The sequence below is a fragment of the Thamnophis elegans genome, chromosome Z (genome assembly GCF_009769535.1).
Source record: "Thamnophis elegans isolate rThaEle1 chromosome Z, rThaEle1.pri, whole genome shotgun sequence".
NCBI classification, from domain to species: Eukaryota; Metazoa; Chordata; class Lepidosauria; order Squamata; family Colubridae; genus Thamnophis; species Thamnophis elegans.
Window position 1 is genome coordinate 82,307,885 of NC_045558.1, and position 7,766 is coordinate 82,315,650.

Below are 7,766 nucleotides of genomic sequence, written 5' to 3' on the forward strand. Positions count from 1 at the left end.
AGCGTTAATGATTAATCTAACATTGCTCTTCATCTGTCTACCCTGTATAAAACCAGTTTGATCACTATGTATCAATTGTTGAGTAACCACCATTAGCCTATTTGCTAATATTTTAGTGAAAATTTTATAATCTACATTGAGTAATGAAATGGGTCTATAATTTTTGGGCTGAGTAAGATCTTGGTCTTCTTTGGGTATCAATGATATAAATGCTGTCTTCCACGAAGGGGGCACTTTCCCTCCCGATTGAATTTTATTGAATAATTCTCTGAGAGGTTGTACCATTTCTAACTGTAGATTTTTATAGTAAACAGCTGTTAAACCATCTGTACCTGGTGTTTTCCCTAACTTTAATTGTTTAATTGCCTGCAGGATTTCCCCAGAGGTTATTGGTTGATTCAGCTTGTGACTATGTTCTTCTCTAACTAGGGGGATTTTCTCTTTATCTAAGTATTTATCTAGTGTACGTCCCTAATTTTATCCCCTTTGTACAACTCTGTAAAAAATTCTCGAAATGCCTTTTGGATCTCTTCCTGTTGAAAAACTTCCTTCCCTCTATAACACAATTTGGATACATTTCGAGCTTTCCTTTTTTTCCTAATCTGGTAAGCCAACCACCTACCGGGTTTATTTGCAAAAAGTATTATGTTTGGCATATAATAAACTGGTGGCTACCTGGTCAGAGACCAGCATATCAAACTGGGATTTTAATATAGAGATTGCTTCCTTAATCTTGATATCACTTGGGTTCAATGTTAATTCCAACTCTTTCCCTTTAATTTCCTCTTCCAATTCTTTTCGTTTTTGCCCTTGTTTGTGTCTATGTATTTTGTTTATGTTCATTAGTACTCCTCTCATATACGCTTTGCTTGCATCCCATACATATTCCATAGATGTACCCTTATTCATATTAAGAACAAAATATTCAGATAACAATTTTTTACAATCCTTAATATACTTTTCATATCTAAATAAATTTTCATTCAACCTCCAAGACCTTCTTGCCTGGACTACCCTTCCCAATTCCATCCAAACTGGATTATGATCCGAAAGAACTCTCGCCATAATCTTTGTCTTCTTCACCCTAGAAAGTAAATCATTAGTAATGTATAAAATCAATCCTTGAAAGAGATTGATGTCTATCGGAAAAGAAGGTAAAGTCATATTCTTCTGCATGCCTTTCACGCCAAACATCTCGCAATTCGAAGTCGTCCATCATGTCAAAAAAGGATTTGGGTAACTTAGCTCGAAGTTTGGTGTTCGGGCGAGATATCTTCTTATCTCTTTTGGTATCAATCATGCCATTCCAATCACCCAATAGTATACAAGACTTGAAGTCCCACTGTACTAATTTAGCATGGAGATTTCTATAAAATCCATCTTGTTGTTGATTAGGAGCATAAATTCCCAAAAGTAATGTCCTTTTCCCTTCTAAGATTAAATCTAATGCAATATATCTTCCAAAGGGATCTGCTTCAATTAGCTCGGCTTTAATGTCTTTTCTTAAGTATACTACTATGCTGTTTTTCTTTTCCGTGGCTGGGGTCGCAAAATGTTGACCAAGTTTGGGGTTAAACAAAAATTTTTGATCAGTTGATTTGATATGGGTTTCTTGCAAACAAATTATATCATTCTTAAACTGTTTGAGATAATGAAATATTTTCTTTCTTTTCTGTGGAGAGTTCAGTCCATTAACATTCCATGTCAAAATCTTAGTTGTCATTTTTGGTTGCCTGAAGCTTTTTTAGAGCCTCCCGCAAGGCCTGTCTCGCCTTTGGTCTGGCTCCTCCCACAGCTTCTGAGCTTGTTGCTGTAGCTCCTTGATCAATGGCCGACGATTGTTGAGATTGTTGCATTGTAGCTTGTTTATCCGTTTGTCTGGTGGTCATACGGTTAGGTCTTCTTTCCTTGACCCCTTGTCCTTCCGGGAGGGGGAGATGGTGCATTTTATCTGATGGTTGTATAGTTTGCTGTTTATCTTGTTCGTCTCGTGGTTTTTCTCCATATCCGGAAGGTTCAGGGTGTCCCATCTTCAGAATCTTATGATAGAAATCTCGAGCTTTCCATACAGAGCTGAGACGATATCTTTGCTTGTCCATTGTAACTATGATACCGAATGGGGCATCCCATCTGTACTGTATCTGACGCTTTCTGAGCTCTTCCACCAGAAAAGCATAATCTCTTCTGGCTCTTAGCATTTGAGGTGGTATTTCTTTCAAAACAATCAGATCCTGTCCGCCAATTTGAAGCTTGGTATTATAGGTCTCTTGTAATATCATATTTCTAGATTCTCTTGTAACAAAGTATATTACCACATCTCGGGGGAGTTGCCTTTGTTTTGCCGCCCAAGAATTAACGCGAAAATTTTTGTCAATCTGCCAATCATAATTGGATCCCGGTCTTCCCACCAGGCAGTCAAAAGCCTCAGAAAACATTTGCTTTAAGTTCTCCTGTTTCTCTTCACGCAGCCCCCTGACTCTTAATGCAAGCTCCATCTGCTTATACTGTATCATAATAATTTGTTTTTCAGCATTTTCAATTTTTTGTTCCACCACTTCAGTTTTAGATGTTAAGTTAGTCTTAGCTTCATTGAGAATCTCTAAGTTGTCTTCCATTCCAGAAATATATTCCGTCATTACATTTACAATTCCCATCATATCCTCATTCATTTTGGTGACCTTAGTATCAAATTTATCATATAAGACTTCCATCTCATTCCTTATTTCATCTTTGAACTCTCTAAGCATTTCTAAATTCTGTTCTCTGGATTCTCTAAACATTTCTAAGTTCTGTTCTCTGGATTCTCTGAACATTTCCAAAAAAAATTCTTTCGTTAGTACATCTCCACTAGGGGGCATAGAAGGTGGGGGCTGCAACTTTGTGCCAGGTATGGGAGATGTGGATCTCGGAGATAATTTCGCAGAGGTCGATTTTGATGCCATTATATCTTTGCTTTAAGTAAAAAACAAAGGAAAACCCCGTTGGAATGTCTCTATATCAACAAAGAGTCTTTGAAAGCTTCAAGGGAGTGTTATTCCTTTGATTCTGTGCCAGGAAGTTGGAGATATATCATTATAACAAATGCGGAAGCTATAAAATCGCCATTTTGAAAACAATTAAACAAAAGAGTTTTTTATAACATTGAAGCTGGTATTTTTGATAGAGCAAACAAAAAAAAAGTTCTCAGGTTGGTCTCTGCTCGTGTTAATTTTCTATAGCCTAGTTTCAAAAGATTGTTCTGAGGGGGGGGGTCACTTGCCTTGTACTGTAAAAAACAGCTGAGAAGATCTGACCGGAGTTAAATGACTCAGCCTTGGCAGAATCTCTTCCTCCGTTCACAGCCAAAAAAAAACCTGCAAACTTCAAAGAAGATTCTCACCGACTGAATCGACTGCTCTCTGCTTTTTTCTAGCCTGAAAAAAGAGATATCTAAGGTATTAAATAGATAACGAACCAGAACTCTGGAGGCAGCTCAGATAAGCTGGCGGCGGCGGCAGGCCCCTCCCCGGAAGCCCTAGTCTGACTTTAGGTGTTTTATGATCACTCGAGCAGAGTTAAGCAAGGGTTAAAAGCCTAAAAATTCCTGATGTAGGTGAGGCACGTCATTCTCCTGCCTCCTCCTGTAGAGGACACTTTTTAGAGGCTTTTTTAAACAGTTAAGTAGAGTCATCCACAGTGACTCTGGCAGCAACTAGCTCAGCCTGACCACAACTCTTGCCTTTTTCCTTTTACATGTTTTTTCTTTTCATGATGTTAGGCAAGAGCAGAGTTGAAATCCTCTCTGAAACAGCTAGAAAAGGTACGTGTGGGTCGGAGGGAGGTGGAGGAATTCAAACTTCATCCTCAAGTGTAGGTCCCTCCCCAAGTGTAGTTTGATTTCAGGCAGAGCCACGTTGCCTTTTCAAACAAACACACATACACACACAGAGCTGGATAAAACTATATAAGCCCAGCTTCCCTGATTACAAGTTTGAAAAGGCAACATGGCTCCGCCTGCAATCAAAGGCTCAGATCAGCTCCCCTCTGGCTTCTCTGCTTCTTCTCTCACCCTAGCCTGCAAGCAGGAGGTGAGTGGGTGTGTGGGCTTTATTGCATTTCAGGCATTTCCCACCCAGACAGCAAGCTGCATTTGCAGCAGGGGAATGGGGGTGGGATATGGCAGAAGAGCTGCTTTCAAGCCATTGGAAAATATATTCAATCCAACTTCTGTGTTTGTGTTTGTTTGAGAGAGAGTGAGTGAGAGTGGGAAGGGGGTAGGAGAGATAGTCCAATCCAACTTCTCTGTTTGAGAGAGGGGGGAGGGAGGGAGAGAGGGAGGAAGGAGGGGGAGGGAGAAGAAAAAGAATGAAGGAAACTTTTTTGCAAAGGAGAAAAACAAATGCTGTTGCTTTAAATCGGAACTGAGCATGCCTGGCTGTGGAATTCTGGGAGTTGAAGTCCACAAGTCTAAAAAAAATTGAAACTCACCACTGTGTCAGTGCCTCACCAGCCATAAACCTCACCGCACGTCACTGATCTATCTGCAACTTGTGGGGGACCTTTGCGCAACTTCAGATTATGCACCAGTTGCTGCCTCTTCTAGAACTGGAGTCCCACAACTTAGTCAATCAATCCCTAGTAATCTCACTGTTGGATACAGCAACACACTTTACATGGGACTACCCTTGAAGAGCATTCAGAAGTATTGGCTGGTGCAGAGTGTGGTGGCATAGGCAGTTCTTAGGGCCCCAAGAATAGTTCATGTAATACCACTGCTCCATGGGCTGCACTGGTTTGCTTCTAGGTGCAATTCAAAGTATTGGTAATCACCTTTAAAGCCCTTCAAGGCATGGATCCAGGATATATATCTCATCCCACTGGAATTGACATGCTCCACCCATGCTGATAGAGGAGGCATGCCGCAGAGCCCCAGCTGCAGGGTATTCAGCTGTTTCTTTTTCAGATTACAAAAGATAAGATAAGATGAAAAAAAGACTGACTATTACTAGCCACTCAATTTTTTTTTGCATGTCATCCATAGACTTGAAAGAAACTTTTATGAAGTAAATCGAATTGTCTTTCTTCAATTAAGAAGATAGTTAAGTGCAACTGTTTGATAGTGAGGTAAATACTTAACATTGTGTTTCCTGATATATAATTTAAATCAATTGAATGAATCATTATTTCAATCAGACTCTCCCTGTAGCAAAACTTTGAATCAGCCTTTCTCAATCCAGTTTGAAGGCAAAAACAGCCCTCCACAACCTGTTATTCTAAATGTTTTGAATGTTTCCATTATTCTAAGCCACCATTGCCAAAGGGCAGGAATTAATCAGAAAAAAGGATCATCTTTAGTTATTATTCAGTTAAATAGAAAACCAAGAGAGAATTTTAACAGACAAGAGTAATTATTATTTCTGCCCTTGTATCTATTCTGCTACACTAATCACCTACAGGAAAGAAATTAGAAGAGGTTAACTTCATCCAACTTCCAACTCGAGATTCAGGAAGGGTCAGGTCAGATTCCTCATCCATAATCAAATCAAGCTACCCTGGACTTTTAACTTTAAGGAAACAAATATTATTCAACCTTAAAAATTAAAAAAACTAACAGCTCCTAAAGTATTTTTCACCCTTGAATCTCCACATTTTTTTTTTTTTACAGTCATATATTCCCAGATTTAAGAAATGTTTTTCTTTCCCGTTGTTTTGTCAAAGGCTCGTGCAAGTAGCAAGGGAAACTACACAAGGGAGAAAAAAAGACAGATCAGACACAAAGTGCTGTCAAATTCACATAGTAAACAAACCGAAAACAATAAATGGGAAATATGGCATGTCTTTCATCTCTTACAGCTATAACAGTCTTTCATATTATTACTGACACAATAATGTTGGAAACAGTACTTTGTAGTATTTTCAAAGTTGTCTTACTGTATGGAGAAATTTATATTTTTATTTTGCAAAATGATTGAAGGTTTTGCTGATGTTAATAAGAACTTCCCAATGTATTGTGTTCTTGATATGTCATTTTAATTATTATTATTTAAACATAGAGATTGCTGATTGATTTATTTTCAATTTCAAGCACTTTACTTATTCTTTAATTTTTATTAAATTTAAATTGAATCAGTTTCTTGCATATGTTACATATTTTCTTAATGCCTTAATAATTTTAGGATACAGATCCATTAATCACTGCTTCAATACAGAATGACACTACTAAGAGCCAAGGTGGCGCAGTGGTTAAATGCAGCACTGCAGGCTGACTGCTAGATCAGCAGTTCAGTGGTTCAAATCTCACCGGCTCAGGGTTGACTCAGCCTTCCATCCTTCCGAGGTGGGTAAAATGAGGACCCAGATTGTTGGGGGCAATATGCTGACTCTCTGTAAACCGCTTAGAGAGGCCTGAAAGGCCTATGAAGCGGTATATAAAAATCTGCTATTGCTATAATTGCTACTTTTTTCTTAGTTCATTCTAATGCTAAATCTATTCTGCTGCCATAAAACACTCTAAAACTAGATTTAAGTCCAAGATGTTATACAATTCACACAAATGTTCATGTCCATTTAATAATTTAAAATTTCTAGGAATCAAATTTTGGGCATCTTGCTAAATTTTGAACACATATACAGTCAATTTATAATTTATAATGTTATGTATGCTCATAATATAAATCAATATATTCTTCAAAACAACTAATATAACTTGAATGATAGTTTTTTGATATTTTCATATATAGATTAATTAGTTAACCATTAGTTAACCATTAGTTAACCAAAAGCAAATATTACAGGTCCAAAATCTGTTGCAGATTTTTCCTAGTATTGATGTCAAGCTGATTGTTCTGTAATTTATTAGAGCCATATTTTTCCTGTTGAAGAATGCAATAACATCAACTCTTTTCCAGTCTTCTGACAATTTCCCCATGCTCCAGGAACTCAGAAAGGCTTCATTCAGTAGTTTTGAGATTACATCTGCCAGCTCCTGGTGATTTGAAGTCTTCGAAAATGTCTGGGTGTTTTTAACCAATGTCTTACCTATTTTGGTTTGCATTCTTGTTCTGTCTCCCACTGTGCTGCTTTTGATGTGTTGGCTATTTTTTCCTTTTGCAGATTCAAAGTAGGAATTAAGCTTCACTTACTTCCTGCTCTCTGTCACTTTGTTGCCATCTTTTCCCATTAGTGACCCATTGTTTATTTCACTTTTTTCTTGTTCTTTACATATTAAAAGAAACTTAAAATTATTTTTGGTATTTGTTGTAGAAGTGTAGAACTACACACCTATGTCGATGTCATTCATTTTTTTCTCTGATATTCACTTAAATACTTTCAAGGAGGTTTCCATCCCTACTATTGTGTGTATTGTAATAAATTGTAATACTTCTTCACATATGCTATTCCTCCCCCCCCCTTTTGTTTTTATTTTGTTATGCTTCTTTTGAACAATTTTTACTCTTCTGAAAGGCATGGTGGCCTAGTGATGAAAGCACTCACCTTCCACTTTGAAGGTTAATAGTTCAAGTTTCATCTTTATTTACCTTATCTACATTTAATAAAAATGTTCCAGATGGCCACCAGAAACAGTCAGTCCTATTAACATTACAGTCGAATAGTGTTGCTTTAACACTTTGACAAAATGCCAGGAGGAAATGGGCAGCTCAATTCTCTGGAGGAGAGAGGTTCTTAAGTATGGGAACTGCAATAGAAAAGGCCTTTTTTATAGACAGGCTGTCAAGCACAAGAAATCAGGAAGAAAGGCAGTCCAAATGATTACAGGTTTATTGCAT